General features: G+C 38.1%; 1 protein-coding gene and 2 long non-coding RNA genes across 9 annotated transcripts in view; 2 read left to right on the top strand and 1 right to left on the bottom strand.

Annotated features, from left to right (window-relative positions):
* KCNIP4 (potassium voltage-gated channel interacting protein 4) overlaps nt 1-24,530 on the bottom strand; it is a 1,214,216-nt gene that overhangs the window by 556,703 nt on the left and 632,983 nt on the right. The gene's annotated exons all lie outside the window — the stretch shown is intronic.
* LOC134732726 (uncharacterized) overlaps nt 1-24,530 on the top strand; it is an 800,561-nt gene that overhangs the window by 221,245 nt on the left and 554,786 nt on the right. The window lies entirely within an intron of this gene.
* Nucleotides 1-24,530, top strand: part of LOC129464725 (uncharacterized) — a 50,530-nt gene that overhangs the window by 3,223 nt on the left and 22,777 nt on the right. For all 3 annotated transcript variants that reach the window (XR_008651706.2, XR_010116204.1, XR_008651705.2), the window contains exon 2: nt 7,985-8,049. This is a non-coding gene — a long non-coding RNA (uncharacterized lncRNA). The remainder of the gene's footprint in view (nt 1-7,984; nt 8,050-24,530) is intronic.

A 24,530-nucleotide genomic window follows, 5' to 3' on the forward strand; every position in this document is an offset into this window, starting at 1 on the left:
CATGAGGGTAGAGATTTTTGTTTGTCTTGTTCAATATAATATCCTCAATCGCAGAATGGTGCCTGGCGAATAAGAGGGAGTGAGTGGTTGTTGAATGAATAATCTGATTGATATTCTCACCTAAAAAGCTACCTGCTCTCTCACTGACTTGGCAGAGCCCAATTTCCTGTTACCAGCGTGCCTCCTCTGCCTGTGGAGCCTGAGAGATTCCGTACTTTTTTTTTTAGGAAGTCCTATTCCTACTGCTTCTTTTTAAGGTGAGCCATGAGCACTGCATGCTCACACATATTGGCTGTGCTCTGTCTTCAGCATTTAATGTGAACATGATTTGTGGTTCCTGCCCATGTGAACAATGAAAGCAATACAAGGAAGGCAGCCAAGAAGATTGCCCTGCTCAAAATATCTTAAAATCACTGGTGTGGATGATAAGTACCTTGGATAGCATCCACTCTCATCCTTTCATTTTCAGCTAAAAGAACACTGCAATCTAAATAAGTAAAGTTACTTAACTACATATGCAACTCTTACCTTCAAGTCGCAGCATGGATTCAAACTAAAATATTAATCCAATATATTTTCTTCCTGTAGGGCCTTGAATTCCCCTTTAAAAGAGAAATATTAAGAGCGTCCAACAGAAAGAGGAAACCTAAATACTGGCTCCAAATCTTTGTCCTCATTTGGATTACTTAAACTTGCTAAGCTTCGGTTTGCTGGTCTTCAAAATAAGGCCAATATCCCTCCTTCAGGGAAGTGTTGTGAGGATTAGGTGCAATAATATTTCTAAATGATACTTAATCTCCGTGGAGCACATACGTTTTCAAGCAGTAGGCCTAACACATAGACTCTTCCATTCTAAATACCCCTCTTTGAGGAAGAGAGGGGTTTACATTTCTGTCTTATGGATGAGGAAACAAAGGCTTGTGAAGGACTAGTCAATTTCCCCCACATCTCAAAGCATCTGAAGCCAATGGGGCTGATAGCTGCTTGCTGATGGTCATAACATTTCCCATGTGTCTCATGTAACAGTGGCCAGGAATACCCAAAGCATTCAATGAAACAAACATCACCAGCATAAGTAACCCAACACTTGATTGTGACTTTTTAAAAGATTTCTCGCCCTTTCTGCATTAATATTAGATACAAGAAAGTTCTGTGCCCCTGCCGTGTGTGTGTGTGTGTGTGTGTATGTGTAGCAGATAAGTATGAAGTGGTAGTGAGAGAAAAGGGATACTGTTGTGACAGTTTGCCAAAATTTTCTTCTCTGCAATGCATTCTCACGTAACTACTGAGGAGAGTGAGAGGCTGTTTCAGGCGCCCCCGTTTAAAGAAGTTTCTTCAAAGCAATGTTGGGGAGTCCTTCAGCTCAGGCTCTACTGCTGCATGAAGGTTATCTCTTGCCTGTCCCCAGAAAAATGAACGTGCTTAATTAGAGACACTCTTACTTTTGCACTTCAGAGCGTATCCCTAAAGTGCAGTTTATTCAAAATCACCAGTTACTCACAGTAATGAACCCATTTCTGCTTTGATTCCAGCACTATGGCTTTTGGAAGAAAAACAATGTTTTTTACAAAATGAAAGATGAGTTTGCCCTCTGATGAACTGAGGCGGGGAACAAAGGGATTTTGGCACGTTATGTCTTTCTAGATTCCAGGCTGGGAAGGCATTAAAGAGAGGAGGAGAAAGGGGGCAAGCTTTCTCTATGCTTTCATCACAGAGTCCCAATGAGTTGTCCTTCTCAAGACCTAACCTTCATTCAGTTTGTTTCTGACTGTTCCTCTTTCATTCAATGGTTAACATTGTGGTCCAGGTACTGTATAAGCCAGTATGAGTAATAAAAAGATGAATACCCATTTTTCCATGAACTGATTATTAAGTATTTCATACCTGTACAAAAATATCACTTGTGGCCCATGAATATATCTATGTACCCACAAAAATTAGGAGTTAAAAATATATATATCCTTAGTCTTCACTAGCTTAAAATCTGTTAAAAACAAAATTTAGATGATAATAGCTCCTGTGTGTAGAATAATCACCATTTGACAGACTAGCACACGGAGCACTTTATGTGGATTATTTCACTGTATCCTCTGTAAACCCTATGAGGCAGCTACTAATGCTATCTCCATTTTGCAAGAGGAAATTGAGGAATGGAGTCCTCATTAGATTATACCAGGAAATATCCAGCTCAGGATTGAAACCCAAGTCTGACTCCAGTGATCAAGAGATAATATTTTAGATGCCATTGAAAACACCTGAAATTCAAAGCAGCATCTGGTAAAAGTCTTTAAGAAAGTATGGAAAGTACCATGAGATCAGGGAAAGCTGACAGGCTTTAATGGTAGTGGCAGGTAGGGGAATCGAACTAAGGTCAGCTTTACAGAGATCACGCTGGGCTCGTACTATGTAGATACTAGGTGGTATTTTTCTTTTCATAGCAAAGGCAATGTATATTACATGACCAGTGGAGAAGAAAACTAGTCTTACCAGAGATTTTTTTTTTTTTTGAGACAAGGCCTTGCTTTTTCACCTAGGATGGAATGCAGTGGCCCGATCTCAGCTCACTGCAACTTCCACCACCTCCCAGGTTCAAGCAGTTCTCCTGTCTCAGCCTCCCGAGTAGGTGGGAGTACAGGCACGTGTCACCACAACCAGCTAATTTTTGTATTTTTTGTAGAGATGGGGTTTCACCATCTCTAGGGCTAGGCTGGTCTTGAACTCCTGACCTCATGTGATCCATCCGCCTCTGCCTCCCAAAGTGCTGGGACTACAGGTGTGAGCCACCACACCCAGCCTTGCCAGAGAATTTACCCAGAGCCGGAAAGAACAGCCAGAGCCCATCTCAAATCACTTTCCCAGGTGCTCCTGGGAAGTTTATTCCCCTCATTTTCCAGACCATCTCCCATTCTGGCGCGCAAAATCAGCATCAGTGACCTGCCTTTAACTTACTCTGCTCTGTTCCTTTGGCAGTTACTTGATCCAAGAGAAGCCTGGCTGAATCTTATGATTGAGTGAATAGAAAGCAAATTTGGCCCTTCAAAATGAACTGAAAGAAAACGAGCAGAAGGCAAAGGCATCACATAAGAAATGTGTTTCTTTTTTCTCCTTTTTTGAGACAGAATGTCGCTCTGTTGCCCAGGCTGGAGTGCAGTGGCGTGATCTCGGCTCATTGCAAGCTCTGCCTCTGAGGTTCAACCCATTCTCCTGCCTCAGCCTCCCGAGTAGCTGGGACTACAGGCACGTGCACCACGTCGGCTAATTTTTTGTATTTTAATAGAGAGGGGGTTTCACCATGTTAGCCAGGATGGTCTGGATCACCTAACCTCGTGATCCGCCCGCCTCGGCCTCCCAAAGTGCTGGGATTACAGGAGTGAGCCACTGTGCCTGGCCTGAGAAATGCATTTCAATAATAATGTGAAAAGACAATGAGAAGCATTTATGGCAGAGGCAGTACAATGCAGAGGTTAAGAGTATGCTTGGGTTTAAATCCCCATTTTGTTTCTTTAGAGCCTTGTGACTTTGGGCAAATTGCTAGATGAGTCATACAAAGCACTTAGAACAGAGACCGTCACCGTGTAAATGCTCAATAAATAATAGCTGTTATTGTTATTTATTGAGCTCTTGCTACACATCAAGTACTGTTCTAATTGAATTATCTTAATATGTCCATATAACAAACTCAATGAGCCAAGTACTATTATTATTCCTAGCCCCTATATGGATAAGAAGGACTAGGGCATCTGCAATTGAGGTGGAATTCTAAGGAAAACACATTGCTTGTACCCACCCATGAAGTTGACCACCATCTTCACCACAAGTAATATAGAAAGAAATTATAAACTTATAATGGCTTGGTTTTTAAATTGTTCTTCATAAAAATGATGGAAATCACCTGTCATCCCAGCACTTTGGGAGGCCTAGGCGGGCAGATCATGAGGTCAAGAGATCGAGACCATCCTGGTCAACATGGTGAAACCCCATCTCTACTAAAAATACAAAAATTAACTGGGTGTGATGGCGCATGCCTGTAGTCCCAGCTACTTGGGAGGCTGAGGCAGGAGAATCGCTTGAACCCAGGAGGTGGAGGTTGCAGTGAGCCAAGATCATGCCACTGCACTCCAGTCTGGTGTCAGGGCAAGACTCTGTCTCAAAAAAAAAAAAAAAAAGTAAACAGCCTGAAAATAACTATCTTGAACACTGATATTTGAGGACACCTTTGTCACCTTCCATTCTGAAACATTGCACAAGATGAACAGATGCAGTGAGGTGTTGGCATGACACCTGACATCAGACTACAGATTCTACTCAAATTCAAGTGGGGTTTCAAAGGGTCCTATCATCATTTCCTTGAGGAAATCCACCTTCAAGGGCATATTTGACTGCTTCATAAGTCTCATCAGCCTCATGGTCCATGAATCACATTCTAGTTCTAGACTAGTCTAGTCTTGTTTGGTCTAGTTCCATGACTAGACAATATCCTTAATGATGAAGGATCAACACCACACCCAGACTTCACCACCCACCCTTGTCCTAAGAATGAATAGCAAACACAAGCTGCTCAGTGGGTAAAGGTAGTTAAATGGAGGAACAATATACAGGGACTCAAAAAACTCATTTGAGCTGTACATTACCGCATTCTTAAAGGGCTGAAGACAAATAGGAGGAAAGGAATTGGGAGCAAGAGTGTCCAGCACTGGCAAGAAAGAACAGAGAACTAAGCTGTTATACATACGTATTGACTCATGGTGCTCAAACTGTTATGTGCATCAGCATTAACTAGAAATCTCCCTAAAAAGGAATCCTCAGACCTTTCCCAGAGATTCTCATTTCATAGGTCTTAGGTAGAGACCCTGGATCTCCATTTTTGTCAAAAGTTCTACTGATTCTAATGCAGGACTTCTCTGGACCACACTGTGAGAAACACTGCATTAATCTGCTCAAACACCCTCACCCATGTAAGGAACACATTCTCCCAGCTCATCAAAACTAGCTGAGAGTCACACCTTTTACAAACTTGACATGGTTAAGAATAGATGGGGGTTCCTTCGGTTTCTCAAACTTCTCTGGAAAGTTTTTTCTTCGAATAAAAGTAAGGCATTTTAAACGGATTGGGAATAGACAGAAGTTTCTATTCCATATTTAAAGGTTTTTTTTGTTTGTTTTTATTCAGGTCATTCATTTCTTGCATTCATGACAACTTTCTCTCATCAATGAGCTTTAGATACAAACTTTAGTAGAGACAGAGGACTGTGAATTATCCCACACTTTTCTGCATTGCTTCATAACCTAGCTCCCATCTTTGATCTGTCCCTGGAGAATCCGTTTTTCAGCTCCAAATGTAATCACTTAAGTGAAGGGCAGAACTGATGTGCAGCCATCTTAATAGCCAAGCTAAGTGAAATAAATAGAATTGATGGATACAAATGTTCAGAAGTGTGAAGCTGATTTAGATAAAGTAGATATTTCAGTCTGAGATCTAATAAAAAGCAAAACAGCAGCCACATGGAGCCCTTTCCCATTACTCCCTGGGGCTAATCTTTATCTAAATCAATACCACAAAAGTAACAAAAGACACAGAATTGTCTGATGCAAATAATTGAAACAGGATTATTTATGTGATCATTAAACCCAGGGGTAATTTCAACAGATTTTAGCCCTGCTTAATAAAAATCTTAGTTGTGGATATATATTTAGCCAGATTTCCTTCCAAATATTGTCTCCTCCAACAAATTATTCCTCATTACAGCTGACATGTTGTACTTCCTCACTGTAATAGAGCATAAATAATTGTTTATCCTATTATTTTATTGCACCAAAGAAACATAAAATGTAAAAAGCAATATACAACAATCTCCTTGACAATTATTCATGCTTATATGCTGTAGTTTAATTACTAACAATTCTAACTGACTCACTTGTTAATAACTTTGATTTTAAACAGAAATATTTCAAATAAAATACCTATGATAAACAAGTTATACTAGAATCGAATTATGAATACTAATTGAGTACATATTTTATTTGAAAAACACACAGGACATGCCGTCAGTAGGCCACACTGAAAAGAAAAATTATCCTCAATGCAATGGAAATGTAACCCATTAAATAATACAAAGTGGCCTCAAAGAATTAAACTTTAGCTTTTATGGATAACTGAGGGCATGCTATGTTAAATTTCTTATGAGCAGACTAAAACTCTTTTGAAGGGTCATCAAAACAAGCCAGTCAAGCCTGACCTGCTGGTTTGATAACTCAGGATGGCACCTCTCTGAACTACGCTATTGTTTCATAGTTTTCTACTGCTGCATATCACATCATCACAAATTGAGTGACTTAGAACAACACAAATTTATTATTTCACAGTTTCTGTGGATAAGGAGTCTGGGTATGGGTTAGCAGAGTGCTCTATTCAGGCTTAAATCAAGGTGTAGGCTCGGGCTGTGATCACATCTGAAGCTCTGTGTCCTCTTCCTTTCTTTTTTTGTTTTGTTTTGTTTTTGAGACAGAGTCTCGCTCTTTCACCCAGTCCGGAGTGCAGTGGTGCTATCTTGGCTCACTGCAAGCTCCGCGTCCCGGGTTCACGCCATTCTCCTGCCTCAGCCTCCCAAGTAGCTGGGACTACAGGCGCCTGCCATGGCGCCCGGCTAATTTTTTGTATTTTTAGTAGAGACGGGGTTTCACCGTGTTAGCCAGGATGGTCTCGATCTCCTGACCTCGTGATCCGCCCGCCTCAGCCTCCCAAAGTGCTGGGATTTACAGGCGTGAGCCGCCGCACCCAGCAGCTCTGTGTCCTCTTCTAAGATCACAGTTTGCTGAAAGGATTCATTTCCTTGTAATTTTACGACTGAGTTCCCCCGTTTTATTGCTAGCTGTTAGGGACCACTTTCATCTCCTAGACATTGCTCTTGGTGCCATGTTCTGTCTGCAATGTGGTAGGTTGCTCTTTCATTGCTAGCAAGAAATGTCTTCCATGCTTCAAATTTCTCTAGCCTCTTTTCAGGGCTTGGCTGATCAGGCTCACTTGGGATTGTGTCCCTTTGGATTAACTCAAAGTCAACTGATTAGGAACCTTAGTTACAGCTACAAAATCTTTTCACCCATAAAGGGTACCAAAATTATGGTAGCAGTATCCTATCATAGTCACAAATCCAACTCACACTTGAAGGAAAGGGATTATATAGGGTGTGTACATCTAGAATTCTGCCTACCACAACAGGTTTCTGCTCTAACTGCTGAGTGGCATGCTAGGTGTTCTGTGGTTGTAGGAGGCTGAAGGATATTTTTTTAATCTCATGCATTTTTCAAACTATATCTGAGGGGAGGCTCAGCATAGAACTACTGGACATTTGGCCACTGAATGCACAGGAGCCAATAGAAAGATGTAAAGTCCTGGAGTGTAAGCTGTCTATTAACAAGTCATGGTAACAAGGAAAGGAGAACGGCCAGAAAATGCCAATGCAAAACTCTGGCTACCTAGTGTGGTTAGACTATATGTTGAATAGCTGGCTTCATCTACTGAAGTGTATAAGGCAGAAAGAACTATCTAGAAAAGGATGAAGAGTACCATATTTAGGACCTTAACACTATAGCTTGAGGTTCCATTTCTTTTAGAGCAGATTCTTCTTGTATTTATTTTTATTTTTCCTACTTCCTGTTGCTCTAGTCTGGCTATGTTTCCACTATAGTTATGGCTGATCTTATGATCTATTCACTTCCTCAAGGTAGATCATAGTGAAATACTGCCTGGACACAAATCCTAACTGGATACTTCACTGGCTACATAGCTTTGGGTAAATATCATCTCTGAGTCTCAATTACATTACCTATACAACACAGATAGTAGTAACATCTCAGAGTTGTTAAGTTGAAATACAGTTGACCCTTGAACGACATAGTTTAGTGCCCCACAGACCAACTTATACAGACTTTTATCTCTGCCACCTCTGAGACAGCAAGACCAACTTTTCTTCCTCCTCCTCCTCAGTCTACTCAATGTGAAGATAACGAAGATGAAAGCCTTTATGATGATCTACTTCCACTTAATAAATGGTAAGCATAGTCTCTCTTCTTCATGATTTTCTTAGTTTTTCTTTTTACTAGCTTGCTTTATTGTAAGAATTCAGCATATAATACATATACAACGTATGTGTTAATCAACTGTTTATAATCGGTCAGGCTTCTGGTCAACAGTAGAGTATCAATACATCAATTTTTGGACAGCTAAAAGTTATACATGGATTTTCAACTGTGGGGGGCCAGTGCCCTTACCTCTGCATTATTTAAAGGTCAACTGCCCTGAAAATACATCAAGCTCCCAGACAGTACCCAGTCGACATTAAATAAATACTATTGTTATTGTCATAATTAGTACAAGGTGGGTGTTATGGTTATTTTGCTCCCAAGGTATACCCAGAATCTAGGGCCATGTCTGATTCATGGCATCCACTCAACACATGACTGTCACAATTCTGTTAAGCCTCTCTTCCTTTCTGATCTACCCACTGTATACCTTGTTGTCAAAGTGAAAGGAACATGTAATTCCCCAGCTTCGATTTTTAGTGGTATTTTGCTGGTATTTTTCATGCTGCAGAATGAAATCTGAAAGTCATGGCAAGGCATTCAAAACCACTACCAACTTTCCAAGGAACTCTCCATCCTCATCTTCTGACAGACTGTGCTCACACTCTGTGTTCAGGTCATGAGGAACTACTGCTGTAACCCAAATGCCAGGGTGATTCCTCCAACTGCTTCCTTTTCCTTCTGAGAAGTTCTTACCCATCATTTAAGAATCAGCTTAAATCCTTCCACATGGGTGGAGTCTTTCATGAGCCCATCTTCCAAAGACAAGATTAACCCCTTCTTCTTTCTGCTTTGTACCTATATTCACCTACGATCTTTTCAAGATTTATGAGCAGGTTGACATACTATGTCCTGTACAAAACTATGAATCCTGGGGAGGAGGGGCCATATCTGATTTATGTTTCTCTCCTCAGTACTTATCCATGTGCCTGAAATATATTAGTTGATCAGTAAATGTTGCAATAAATGAAGGAGGAATGGAAAGGAAAAAAAAGAACAAAATGAATGGCATGCTATCTGGAGGGTACAAGGAAGATTTAAGCCAAAAGCACAACCCTCCAACAAAAATCACCATCCTAGAATTCAACTATTAAAGATTTAATTTTTCACATTACACATTCCAGGTGTCCTGCAAATAACTCAAATGGCAGAAAACTTTAATTATTAACACCATGGTATAACAGATTTTCTTTTGTCACCTTTGTGCATAAAAAGTGAGACCACTGGCAACCTGGGAACTTAAAGCTTGTTGGAACTAATGTGTGAAAGCTATGTTGAGAGTCAGTCTGATAGCAAGTACAGAAGCTTAACCAACAAAATAGCTAGCTAGTTGAACTGGAAAATCCAGAGTTATTTTAAGACAATGCAGAACGTTCCAGGACAATCCAGCGAATCACCAGTGTGCTAAATGATGCTTCTTCCTCCTGTTTTATTTACTATATTAACTGTTCACTGTATTGAACACTCAAATGCATTGTCTTGAAATAATTATTTACTTGCTACCACCCTACTGATTGATACAGGCTGCCAAATTATTATACCAAGCATATAGAAGTCAGCTTCTGTGCTGGGAATAACTGGCTTGGAATTTTATAATATATATTACATTTCTTTAGGTACCCAAAAATGCCCGGCATGGTATTCTCAAAGGTAACATCAGTTTGTTCTTATGAGCTGCTCTGGCCTTTACATTTCTCAGGTGGCCATTTAAGAGATACTTCATGCCAACTATCCCCTTTTCATATTTTAAATCCTTAATGATTTTAACATAAAGTCCATCAGCACATTCTGATTAACGAACTTAGAAATCATTATTAACTAATATGAAATTGTAAAAATATGTTTACTATTCTGTGTCCAAAAAATGCCTTTAGTAATTTCTCCATGGGTCTCTTTATTTTGAGAATAAAAGGTAACAATTTATGGAGGAAATCAAATGAGCAAATATCTATTTAAATAAACCAAGGATTATTCAAGGGGTTGTTTGTTAACAATAATGTTGACAACCTGGTAAACAAGCAAACACTAACTCCTATTACACATATGAGGTGACAATGTGTGACTATAAAGAATAGGAAGTGTGCATATTTATCAAGAAATCATTGAGAAGCTATATTATGGTTATAATGGTGCTGGCCTTGCAGAAACATTTTGGAGATCCTCTTTTGAAAACTGATATGGTTTGGCTGTGTCCCCACCCAGATCTCATCTTGAATTCTCACCTGTTGTGGGAGGGACCCGGTAGGAGGTAATTGAATCACGGGAGCAGGTCTTTCCCATGCTGTTCTCATGATAGTGAATAAGTCCCAGGAGATCTGATGGTTTTAAAAACGGAAGTCTTCCTGCACAAGCTCTCTTGTATGTTGCCATGTGAGACGTGTCTTTCACCTTCCACCATGATTGTGAGGCCTCCCCAGCCATGTGGAGCTGTAAGTCCAGTAAACCTCTTTATTTTGTAAATTGCCCAGTCTTGGGTATGTCTTTACCAACAGTGTGAAAACAGACTAATACAGGAACTTTCTTTAAAACTGATTTATAAATCATCCTTCCCTGCCTGCTCTAGCTGACACCTGGCTGCCCTCAGGCTCAAACTTTCCAAACCCCTTCAAATCATATTTTGGTGATCACTGATTTACTTCTTATAAACAGCTTTACCAAAGAGGGAGACATTTTAAAAAAGACAGGTAAAATGACACCAAGCAACTTAGCTATTCTCATTAGCTCATGTAATGGTTTGCTAGGGAAAAAGATTGAAATTAATGGTTAGAATAAGCCTTTTGTGTTATCATTAAGTTTCAATTATGTACAATCCTTGCTTACATTACCTAGAATAATTGGAAGTTCACAGCACCATTGTGAGTCAAAGCAATCCTAATAATTAATTTCTTGCTACTCAAGGTAGAAAGAGCCTCTATAATTCTACTCTATTTGGAAAAGGTATCATAGATTCACTATTCACTTAAGCCACTGACTTTGAATGTTTGAAATGGGATTTTGAAAAGGTCATTTTTCTATATATTTTGTCAGTTATTTGCTTTTATATTTTTTGAGTTATGCATTGTGTATTTTTTGAGTTATGCATTGTGCATAAGTACTGTGCCACTATTGTACCACCAAATAGTGGAAGTGAAAACTCTATTTGGAAAAGGTATCATAGATTCACTATTCACTTAAGCCACTGACTTTGAATGTTTGAAATGGGATTTTGAAAAGGTCATTTTTCTATATATTTTATCAGTTATTTGCTTTTATATTTTTTGAGTTATGCATTGTGTATTTTTTGAGTTATGTATTGTGCATAAGTACTGTGCCACTATTGTACCACCAAATAGTGGAAGTGAAAATGACACAGTACTCTACTTGTGTTTTTTTCTTTCTAGAATCCTGGGTTTTTTTGCAGTGCTTTTTGATATGTGTCTTATTAACTGCAAGTTTATACATGAACTTAGGATTCATTTGTTAAAGAGCCTGAGCATGAAGAGCAGCGTATTTTTCTCTTCATGAGTGTAATCCTGCAATTTCACAAGGTTAGTAAAAACCCTCTTAGGTTTATATTTTTCCTGGACATTAGAAACATGAAGAGTCTTTCAATGAGAAATTGTTTGAAAGAGAATTATATTTTTGCCATAAACAAGCTGTGAAAAAAACTCAACATAATCCCTCCTATTAAAAAGTTTGAACTCCAGAATTTTACTAAATTGATAATGGTTGTACACACCTGTGAAGAATGAGGAGCAACTCTAAGCAGATGACCTATCAGGGCAATTTAAAGACAGAACTTATGAAATAAGTTGGAGAAAAATGCGCTAAAATACATTCAACGAAGTGCAAATTCTAGCCTGGTACTTAGGGCCTGCTCTATTCACAGGAAGAGGAAAACGGAAAAGATAAATCTAAAGGAAGCCAAGACTTGTCTGCTTCCCAAGGTCTACCAGGCACTGCTTGATCATGCTGGCTTTGCTTACAGCTTTGATCATTTGGTTGCAATTGACAGGTACTTGGACAAATCATATCTGCGGTCAGAATGGACTTAAGGAATAACAAATCAACAGACACATGCTATACACGGAGTGAACCTTGCCTTCAGCCTTGCTGTGAACTTATGCTGCGTTTCTTATAACTAGTTTTCCCCTTATGTCTAAATCCATAGTTTATTCCCAGAACCTGCCTCTCAATTACCCGAATTCTTTTCCTAGAAACTCTTCTAATGCTACCACCACTCTGCAGCTCTGGAGGCTGCCTTCTCCTGGACATTCCACTGTTATATATGTCTAGGCTCATCACGTCTTGCTGAATTCCTCAGAAATTTGAATCACCTAGTAGCCTGTTAAATATCTATGCACACTGGATCGTCCTCCCCTTGTGAAGGTGAACTTCTTTCTACCCATAGTCAAGTCCATCCGGTATATTCTCCTGGCCGCCCTACACAGATGCACACAAGACACACACACAGATCCACACAGACATCAGTCAAAACCTTTTCCACTACAATCAGCTCTGTTCCACTGAAACAGAATCCTTTAGGGTGTGTTTTTGTTTTTCAAAGCTGGTTGAGTCCCACTAATGGATAGCAAAATCAACTTGATGAATTCGTGATTAGCAGTATGGAATAGAAAAGAAAAAGTAAAAAGAATGGGATAGAACCAGTGAGTGTTTTGCAAATAAAAAAAGGCATTATTTTGTGAAATCCTTTTCAGTTATATTTATTTGTGTTTTTCTATATGTTCCCGGTTATGATAAAAAATGCACTTCTTACTGTAGTTCATCATCAGAAAAGTTTTCTAAACCATGTATTAGAGCACTTCGAGAGAAAAGCATCATTTCTACAGTTAACCGTATTGAAATTGTAAATTTGTGATCTGAAACAGATTACACATTAAACCAGTACTTCATTACAGGCACAACAACAAACACAATTTCATCTGATAAGCAAGTTATCTTCAAGGAAGCAGATAAGCAGAGTTTGGAGGGAACAGGCATCTAAATAATTACATTTTGATGGCACAATGAGGAAATAATCTCTGTGATTGAATGGTTTACTGATTTAGGTGCTCTGGCCTGAAGGTGCCTGGCTAAGCAGGGGCTAGCACACTCGGCACTGGGAAACTTGAAAGGGTGAGTCAAGGAAACTATGGAGAAGGGCTTGGCATAGGTGAGCTCCAAGGGTATAATCATTCTGTTGCTAATAAATTGTGTTGGGTAGAACTGGTGAAGAACAACGATGGTTGTTCGCTTTTAAATTATTTTTCTACCTATTATATTGTTTTAGTGAGGCATCTTAGATGCAAAATGTAAGGTGATGCTCATTCTCAGGATTTGCAAGTACCCTGTGAGCTTTGCTTGCCTGGCCCCAGTCTAGGTCCTGTACATGAGATATGACAGTATTGATTCCTAGGCCGGAAGCGGTGGCTCATGCCTGTGATCTCAGCACTTTGGGAGGCCAAGGTGGGTGCATCCCTTGAGGCCAGGAATTTCAGAGCAGCCTGGCCAACATGGCGAAGCCCCATCTCTATTAAAAAGACAAAAAATTAGCTGGGTGTGGTGGTACGTGCCTGTAATCCCAGCTACTCTGGAGGCTGAGGTAGGAAAATTGCTTAAACCCGAGAGGTTGCAATGAACTGAAATGGTGCCGCTGTACTCCAGCCTGGGCAACGGAGCGAGAATCTGTCTTAAAAAAAAAAAAAAAAAAAAAAAGAGGTAAGCTAGTCCTACAGAATTTTAGCTGAAAGGTCATGAATTGTGGTAAATCTGAGTTTAAACCTTCGGCCTCTTGAGTTCTGGAAAAAAATGCGTTTTTTAATCTACTTCAAAAGACCTCAGTAAGAACTTATTCTGCATACATTTGCAAAGTAATGAACTGTCAAGATAAAGAGCCATACTATAGTTATTTCTTATGAAATGTTTGTTGAGAATGAAAGAATGGCAAAATGCAGCCAGCAAGCCTTCAGCCTTGAATCCTGCATTTAGTTTGAGGCACTTCCATTCCAGAAAGACAAAGACAAATTGAAAACCATTTAGAGAATGATAAAAAGATGAGTAGGGAAAATAAAGGTTTGATTTATGAGGCTAGATTAAAGGAGATAAATGCCTATTATGTGGCTAAGTGACAACCAGGGAATATAAGAATCTACAAATATTGGGAAGATGTAAATATAGGAAATAGAGAAGACGTCTAAGTGTTCTACAAGATAGAACTAGTAAGAAAAATGGAATAAAATATTAAATGGGTAGACAATATGAAGAGGGCTTTTGGCAAAAGGATTCATTAAGTGGGTAGCAATACAACATGGAAGATGGAGAGGTAGGAGGAGGAAGAGGGAGAAGAAGGGAGAATAAAAAGAACAGGAGTATGAGGAAGAAGAAAATGAAGGAAGAAACAAGGGAGGAGGAAGGGAAGGAAAAATGTGAAGAGAGAAGGAAGGAGAGAAGGAAGGCAGGAGGGAAGGAGGGGAGACAAGAAAGGAAGGAAGGGAAGGGAAAGAAAGGGAAGGGAAGGGAAGGGAGAAGGAAGGAAGGAAGGAAAAGAGAAAAGGAGGGAAGAAAAAAGAGGAAGGAAAGGAAGAAAAGAGAAAGGAAGGAAGGAAGAAAAGAAGGAGGGAGGGAGGGACAGAGGGAGGGAAGGAAGGAAGGAAAGAAGGGAGGGAGGGAGAGAGGAAGGATGGAAGGAGGGAGGGAGGGAGAAAAGGAGGGAAGGAGAAAAAGAAGGGAAGGAAGGGAAGGAAGAAAGGAAAAAGGAAGGAAGGAAGAAAGGAAGGAGGGAGGGAAGGAAGGAAGAAAGGTGGGAAGGAGGGAGGGAGCGAGCGAGAAAAGGAGGGAGGGAGAGAGAAAAGGAGGGAAGGAGAAATGGAGGAAGGGAAGGAAGAGAAGGAAAAAAAGGAAGGAAGGAGGGAGGGACAGAGGCAGGGGAGGAAGGAAGGAAGGAAAGGAGGGAGGGAGGAAGAAAAGGAGGGAAGGAGAAAAAGAGGAAGGGAAGGAAGAAAGGAGAAAGGAAGGAAGGAAGAAAGGAAGGAGGGAGGGAGGGACAGAGGGAGGGAGGGAGGGAGGGAAGGAAGGAAGGAGGGAGGGAGGGAGGGAAGGAAGGAAGGAAGGAGGGAGGGAGGGACAGAGGGAGGGAGGGAAGGAAGGGAGGGAGGGAGGGAGGAAGGGAGGGAGGAAGGGAGGGAGGAAGGAAGGAAGGAAGGAAATGAGGAACTATGTTTTGTCCCACTGTACTTAACAGAAAATATAAGAAATAGATTTCTGGCAGTTCTAAGGCAGAATGATTATCTTCCCAGAAACCTGAGCCCGCTGAGGAGATGGTATCAACACCAAACCTCAGGGGAGAAGGCCACCACTAAATCAGAAAGAGACAGTAATGAGGAGCTGAAGTGGGCTTGCAAAGCCATTACTCCTATTAAGTCCAGGGCTTGTGCACAGGCTACCTGCCAACTTTTGGCTAGCCTACAACACATAACAGTTACTGTAATTGAAACTGAATTATAATACTGTCCTGGCACATATTCTCCCCTAAAAATACAACACATAATAATGCTGTTAAAATAAGGACATCTGGAAAACAACCTAGCGTCCCATTGTTTGTAGCTGGCACCTGCCTTCTAAAGGAGTCCTTCATGCTTCCTTCTTCTACTGTATAAATGGTGACATGGTGAAAAGGGGCACTTCATTTAAGTGAATCAGAAGTTTAATGTTTGTTGAGAAGCAACTAGATGCCAAACACTATACCACTTCTGTTTTTGTTAAATAACCTTCTATGTGATTGAGATTCATATCCCTGTCGTAAGATTAAAAATCTGGTATCAAAGAAGTTAAGTAATACATTCTAAATGACTTAAAAGGTAAGAGAAATAACCAGAAATAGAATTCTAGACTGCTTGTCCTTGTCCTCAAAATATTTCCATTATGTCTAACAGCAACTTGCCCAAGGCATAACATTTAGTGAATGTTCAATTAATATGTGCATAATTGATAATTGTGCAGAATTGAATTAAAGGGAATTGATGGTGTAATTGAAATCTAAAAAGAATCCCTAATGACTTCTGGTGATGAATTGATGAAATGTTGCCAAATTTTCATCAAATGTTGAAGTATGTATGAGTCAATTATGGCCACATTGAGAAATGGCATCTCCTTTGTAAGTACATATATATACATATACACACACATATATATATGGAATACATGAGATATGTATGCAGGCATGTGGTGTGTAATAATCACATTAGGGTAAATGAGATATCTCTAACCTCAAGCTTTTATCCTTTCTTTGTGTTACATACAATTCAATTATGCTCTTAGTCATTTCAAAATGTACAAATTAGTGTTGACTGTAGCCACCCTGTTGTGCTATCAAATACTAGACCTTATTCACTCTATAGAATGATATTATTGTATCTATTAACCATCCCCATTCTCCCAGCCCCAGTACCCTTCTTGGACTCTTGTAACCATTATTCTACTCTGTATCTTCATGAGTTAAATTGTTTTAATTTTTAACTCCCACAATTAAGTGTGAACATGCGAAGTTTGTCTTTCTGTGCCTGGCTTATTTCACTTAACATAATTACCTCCAGTGTCATCCGTGTTGTTGCAAATGAGAGGATCTCATTCATTTTATGGCTGAATAGTACTCCATTGTGTTAATGTACCACATTTCCTTTATCTATTTGTTTCTGATGGACACATAGGTAGCTTCCGTATCTTGGATATTGTGAACAGTGCTGCAAAAAAGATGGGAGTGCAGATATCTCTTTGATATACTATTATAACTTCCTTTCCTAGCAGTGGAATTTATGGATCAAATGAGTTTTAGTTTTTTTGAGGAATCATCAAACTGTTCTCCATAGGGGTTGTACTAATTTACATTCCTACCGTAAATAGTGTACTAGTGTTCCCTTTTCTCCATATCCTTGCCAGCATTTGTTATTGAATGTCTTTTAGATAGAAACCATTTTAATTGGGGTGAGACAATATCTCATTGTAGTTTTGATTTGCATTTCTCTGATGACCAGTGATGTTGAGCACTTTTCATATATCTGTTTGGCAATTATACCTTTTCTTTTGAGAAATGTCTACTCAAATCTTTCGCCCACTTTTAAGGTGTATTATCAGATTTTTTTCCTATGGAGTTGTTTTGAGCTTCTTATATATTCTGGTTATTAATCCTTTGTCTGATGCAGAGTTTGCACTTACTTTTCCCCATTCTTTAGGATGTTTCTTCACCTGATTGACTCTTTTCTTTGATGAGCAGAAACATTTTAATTTGATATGATCCCTTTTGTCCATTTTTGCTTTGTTGCCTGTGTTTGTGGGATATTCCACAAGAAATCTTTGCCTATTCTAAGTCCTGGAGAATTTTCTCAATATTTTCTGTTAGTAGTTTCGAAGTTTGAAGTCTCAGATTTAAGTATTTAATCCATTTTTATTTGATTGTTGTATATGGGTGTGAGATAGAGGTCTAGTTCCAGTCTTCTGCATATGGATATCCAGTTTTCCCAGCACCATTTATGGAAGAGGCTCTCCTTTCATCAATGTAGTTCTTGCCCCCTTTGTCAAAAAATGAGTTGAGTGTAGATGTATGAATGTGTTTCTGGGTTTTCTATTCTGTTCCATTGCTCTATCTGTCTGTTTTTATGCCAGTGCCTTACTGCTTTTATTACTATAGCTCTGAAGTATAATTTAAAGTCAGGTAATGTGATTCCTCCAGTTTTTTTTCTTTTACTCAGGATTGCTTTGGCTTTTCTGGGTCTTTTGTAGTTCCACATAAATTTTAGGATAGTTTTTTCTATGTCTGTGAAGATTGTCATTGGTTATTTTGATAGGAATTGCATCAAATCCACGGATTGCTTTAGGTAGTATGGACATTTTAATAATATTGCTTTTTCAATCTATGAACATGGAATATATTTCCTTTTTTATGTTCTTTTCAATTTCTTGCATCAGTGTTTCATGGTTTTCATTGTAGAGATCTTTCACTTCCTTGGTTAATGCCTAGGTATTTTATTTGCAACTATTATAAATGAGATAATTTTCTGGATTTCTTTTTCAGATTGCTCACTGTTGACATATAGAAATACTATGAATTTTTATATTGATTTTGTATCCTGCAACTCACATAATAAGAGTTTGGAAGTATTCCCTCCTCCTAATTTTTCAGAATAGTTTGAGTAGGACTGGTGTTAATTCTTCTTTAAATGTTTGATAGAATTCAGCAGTGAAGCCAGTAGGTCCTGGGTTTTTTTCTCAGATATTTTTTATTACATCTTTGATCTTGGTACTTGTAATTGGCCTGCTCAGGTTTTGGGTTTTTTTGTGGTTCAATCTAGTAGGATGTATGTGTCTATGAACTTACCTACTTATTTTAGGTTTTCCAATTTATTGGTATATAGTTGCTCATAGTAGCCTCTAGTGATCCTTTGAATTTCTGAAGCATCAGTTATAATGACTCATTTTTCATCTCTGATTTTATTTATTTGGTTTTCTCTCTTTTTTGCTTCATTAGTCTGGCTAAAGTTCTGTCAATTTTATTTATCTTTTCAAGATACAAACTTTATGTTTCATTGATTTTTTGTACTGTTTTCTTTGTTTTCATTACATTTATTTCTGCTCTGATCTTTATTACTTCTTCTACTAACTTTGGGTTTGGTTTGCTCTTGCTTTTTTAGCTCTTTAAGATGCTTTGTTAGATTGTTTATTTGAAATTTTTCTACTTTCTTGATGTGGGCACTAATAGCCATAAATTTTCCTCTTAAGACTCCTTTTGCTATATCTCATAGGTTTTTACATGTTGTGTTTTCACTATCATTTGTTTCAAGAAATTTCTTAAATTTCCTTCTTAATTTCTTTATTGACACACTGGTCATTTAGAAGCCTGTTGTTTAATTTCTATGTGTTTGTAGAGTTTTCAAAATTCCTCTTGTTACTGATTTTTAGTTTTATTCTATTGTGGTTGAAAAAGATACTTGATATAATTTCAATTGTTTTGAATTTTTACAGACGTGTTTGTGGCCTAACATATTGTCTATCCTTGAGAATCCATGTGCTTAGAAGAAGAATGTGTATTCTGCAGCTGGTAGAAATAATGTTCTGTAAATATCCAAGGTTCACTTAATCTATGGCAGATTAAGTTTGATGTTTCTTTGTTGATTTTCTGTCTAGATGATTAGTCTAATGTTAAAAGTAAGTGTTGAAGTCTCCAGCTATTACGTTATTGTATTGGGGTATATCTGCCATTTTAGCTCTAATAACAGTTGCTTTATATATCTGGGTGCTCTAGAGTTGGAGATATATATATATATATACACATATGCACACATATTTGTTATATCCCCTTGCTGAATTGATCTCTTTATCCCTTCTTTGTTCTTTTTATAGTTTTTGTCTTGAAATCTATTTTGTCTAACCATAGCCAATCCTGCACTTTTTTGGTTTCCATTTGCATGGAACATCTTTTTTCGTACCTTCTTTTTCAGTCTATGTGTATCTTTACAGGTGAAGTGTATATCTTTACAGGTGAAACGTGTATCTTGTAGACAACAGATCATTGGGTCTTATTTTTTGGTTTATTATTTTTTTAATTCAGTCGTCTACTCTATCTTTTGATTGGATAATTTAATCCATTTACATTCAATGTTATCATTGATAAGTAGAGACTTACCCCTGCCATTTTGTTATGTGTTTTCTGGTTGTTTATTTTGGTTTTATCTTCCTTTTTTCTTTCCTTTCTGTCTTCCTCTTTGTGAAGGTGTTTTTCTCTGGTAGTATGTTTTAATTTCTTGCTTTTAATTTTTTGTGTTTCTATTGTAAGTTTTTTGATTTGAGGTTACCATGAGGCTTGCAAATAATATGTTATAACCTATTATTTTAAACTGCTGTTAACACTGATTGCACAAGTGAACAAACAAGCAAAGAGAAAATAAAAATTATGCATTTTAATTTCTCCTCTTTTTAAACTTTTTGTTGTTTCTGTTTATATCTTATTGTATTGTGTCTTAAAAAGTTGCTGCAGTTATATTATTTGATAGACTTATCCTTTAGTGCTTTTGCTCAATATATGAGTAGTTTACACATGATGATTACAGTGATATAATATTCTGTGTTCTTAATATGTTTTTCTGTGTGCTTACTATTACCAGTGACTTTGTAACTTCATATGATATTTTCTCATTAACATACTTTTCTTTCAGATTGAAGAACTCCCTTTAGCCTTTCTTATAGGACATGTGTGGTGTTGATAACATTCCTCAGCTTTTGTTTTTCTGGGAAGGTCTCTATTTTTCCTTCATGATTGAAATGTATTTTCATCAGATTTGCTATTCTAGGATAAACTTCCTTCAGCACTTTAAGCATGTCATGCCAATCTCTCCTGTCTTGTAAGATTTCCACTGAAAAGTCTGATGCCATACATATTGGAGACCTATTGTATGTTATTTGTTTCTGTTTTCTTGCTGCTTTTAGAATCCTTCCTTTATCCTTGACCTTTGGGAATTTGATTACTAAATGTTTTGAAGTAGTGTTATTTGAGTTAATTCTGCTTGATGTTCTATAAGCTTCTTGTACTTGAATAATATCTTTTTCTAGTTTGGGAAGTTCTCTGTTATTATCCATTTGAATCAAATTTCTACCCATAGCTCTCTATCTCCTCTTTAAGGCCAATAACTCAGATTTGCCCTTTTGAGGCTATTTTCCAGATCACATAGGCATGCTTTGTTCTTTTTTAATTCTTTCTGATTTTTTATCCTATGACTGAGTATTTTCAAATAGTCTGTCTTCAAGCTCACTAATTCTTTCTTCTGCTTGATCAATTCTGCTCTTAAGAAAGTCTGATGCATTCTTTAGTATGTCAATTGCATTTTTCAACTCAAGAATTTCTGCTTGATTCTAGTTAATTATTTCAATATATTTGTTAAATTTATCTAATAGATTTCTGAATTCCTTCTCTAGGTTATCTTGAATTAAGTCGTGTTTCCTCAAGACAGCTATTTTGAAATTGTCATCTGAAAAGACACATAAGTCTCTCTTTCCAGGATTGGTAACTGGTGCCTTATTTAGTTCATTTAGTGAGGTCATGTTTTCTTTGATGGTCTTGATTCTTATGGGTATTCATTGCTGTCTGGGCATTCAACAGTTAGGTATTTATTGTAGTCTTTGTGGTTGGCTTGTTTGTACCTGTCCTTCAGGGAAAGGATTTCAAGGTATTCAAAGAGACCTTGGTGTTGTGATCTAAGTTTTTGGTCACTGCAGCCACATCTGCATTAGAGGGCATCCCAAGTCCAGTAATGCTGTGACTCTTGCAGATTCATGGAGATACTGCCTTGGTGGTCTCAGATAATTTCTGGACGAATTCTCTGGATTACCAGGCAAAGGCTCTTCTTCTCTTCCCTTAACTTTCTCTGAAACAAACAGAGTCACTCTTTGTGTGCTGAGCTGCCTGGAGCTGGGGGTGGAGTGACACAGCACCTCTGTGGCTATCACCAGTTAGACTGTACTGAGTCAGATCCAAAGACAGTACAGCACTGGTGCCTTATTTAGTTTGCCCAAGGCCCACAGTAACAACTGCCTGGCTACCTGCCTGTGTTCACTCATTTCTTTAGGGCTCCACCAATAGCCTGTGGCAAATACAGCCAGGCTTATTTCCTTCCCTTCAGGGCGGCAAGTTCCACTGATCCCAGGCAGGTCCAGAGATGACATCCAGGAGCCAGGGCCTGGAGTCAGAAACCTCAGGAATCTACCTGGTCCTCTATTCTACTGTGGCTGAGCTGACACTCAAGCCACTAAACAAAGCCCTTCCTACTCTTCTCTGTCCTTTCCACAAGCAGAGGAGTCTCTTCCCTAGGCCCCAGGCCGATGGTGAGTGCCACCTGGCTACCCCAGATGTTCACTCAAGGCCCTAGGCCACTTCAGTCACCTTGTGGTAAATGCTGCTGGGCCATGACTCTCCATTCAGTGGGCTCTAGTCCAGTGCATGTCCAGAAATGAAAAAACTGCATCTCTTGAGAGTGAAGTATCTTTTCCTTCTTTGGTATTTAAGTTATCACCAGTATATACTAGGCTTCCTCAGTCTTGCAAAAGCAAAAAATAAACCTAACATCTGAATAATTTCAATAAGTGCTAAGTATGTGTAAAACAATGCACATAATAATGACTTTATGCCTTCTACGATAGTATGCTGACTGATAAATACTACTGATAACTAATATACAACATTTAATTATCTACAATGTTAAAAAATACTTTTATATATTTCCAAGAGGATATAGAAAAACATACATACTTTCCATACTTATTGAACTTACGACTGTACTGGCAGGCAAGACATGAATGCATGAAAATATAAAAATAAGTTTTAAATACCTATTTGAGATTTCTTTTCAATAGATTTTACTCTACTAATATTTATGGAATACTTACTATGCATCAGAACTTGTGTTAGGTATTAGTATACAAGAAATAATACAAGGAGGTTATTTCTTTCAAGAACTCCACCATCTAGCGGGGGAGGAAAACTTTCAAACATACAGTTCCAAAATATCATCAGCAGTACAGAGAAAGGTATATGGTGCTATGGAATTCAGATAAGGAAAGGCTTAATTCTGCTGACAGTGGGTCTGAAGGTTTATCAAGGAAGGCTTCCCAAAGGAGGTGAGACTCACATTAGGTCTTGTAGAATGAGAGTTTCCCAGGCCAAAAAGAAAGAGCACTCCAAGAAGGGAGGATATTACATACAACGCCATGCAGGTAGAAAGATTATCGAAGAGGGTGACAGACTGGGATAATTGTGATAACCATTGTTAGCCTAATTACTGTTATTCAGTGAGGAAAATGATATAAAAACAACCTAAAAATGTCAATTTTACATTTTTTTCAGGTCTACCAGCTTGTCAGTATAAATGGAGATGAGCTCAAGGCCTCCTTAAGTAGAATCTTAACATTGCAACTAACATATTAACAGGTTTCCCGTTTATTAGTGTAGGATAATTCATTAAAAAACAATGTATTCAGACTTCATAAGCAAAAGCATGCCTTCCACTTTAGTCTAGTATATCTAATTATATGAGGACTGCTATTAACATTAAATAAATCATCTAATAGATAATTTAAACGTGCTGTAGTGTTCAAAAGCAAGTCTACTTTTTCAAAAGTAATCCTAATTGCAGCAGAGGCATCATGAAATATCTGATTAGTACAACGCTAAGGAGTGAGAATCATTTCTTATAAATGTACAATTAAAGAAGTTGTCAATTATAGCATAAATTGATCAGCATGTATATGATACAAAAACATGTTAACCTGAATAAGTTTAGACTATCAGAACTACTATTGTGAAATATTCCTTTGAAGCACTGACTGTAAAGAACACAGTGGAATCAAAATTATAAGAACTATAGATAATAACATTTATAGTTACAGAATTCTGATTATATGAATTCCAGGAATTAAACGTTGCACCATCCACTTTCACACAAAAACAAACTGGATAAATGAGTGATGACATTCATTTTGTCAGTTTACAAGGTACAGAAAAGCTTTATGTATTAATTCTGTCAATGAGAAAATAATAAATAATTTTGTATTTAATCCTATTTGAATTTAATTGAAACCCTATAGAGCATTCCGCATGAATAGTTTTCAACAAAAAAGTGATGTCCTTAAAGAATAAGGAGCTTTAGCTTCCTCTTCAAACATAAGAAGCATTGACATTGAACTTGCTTCCTCTTACCTCAAGTGAATGATTACCTCTTGTAAATGAATTTTGGCAGAATTTTCCAACTCCAGCCTCAGTTGTTTCTTTTTGCTATTTGTTTTGTTGCTTTTTGAAATAAAGCTTCTCTTCCCTGTGCTTTGCCCATCACTTGTGGCAGGAATCAATGGTACCTTAAAGACACCGACTCATTGGTGCAGAAAGCTAAAACCTGTCTCTTTAAAGCCCAACCTGGATCAGGACCGAAATTAAACTGGATTAACTCCTAATTTGTTCCTGCGTCCTAGTCTTCTATTGACTGTTTCCCAGTCCCTAATAATTGTCCTTGTTCATGTGTAAGACACTGTGTCCTCTTCTTAGTTAATTGAGTCTTTCGTTTTGACTTTCTATTCTCAACTTTGACTATTTTTTTTGCTCTCTGGGCTAAAACTAATATGCAGATACCGTTTTCCCTTCCTGATCTCAATAGTTCGTAGTTTCTGTTGAGCAGCTTATACATGTCACTTTAGAGCAATTTCCTTTAATGCTTTTATGCAATTTCCCTCAAGATGCTTTTTAAAATTTATTTTGTGTCTTCCTTCCCTTCCTTTCTCTTCCTTCCCTTGTTCTCGCCCTCTCTCTCAATCCTTGCAAACACACAAACACATGTACTTTTACTACATTATTATGTACCTGTTGATATTGTCTCTAGGAATTTCATATGCAAGTATATATTTTGTATCTCATTTTGACAACATGAAATCTATGCACAAAG

Source organism: Symphalangus syndactylus, chromosome 16 (assembly GCF_028878055.3).
Source record: "Symphalangus syndactylus isolate Jambi chromosome 16, NHGRI_mSymSyn1-v2.1_pri, whole genome shotgun sequence".
Taxonomy (NCBI): domain Eukaryota; kingdom Metazoa; phylum Chordata; class Mammalia; order Primates; family Hylobatidae; genus Symphalangus; species Symphalangus syndactylus.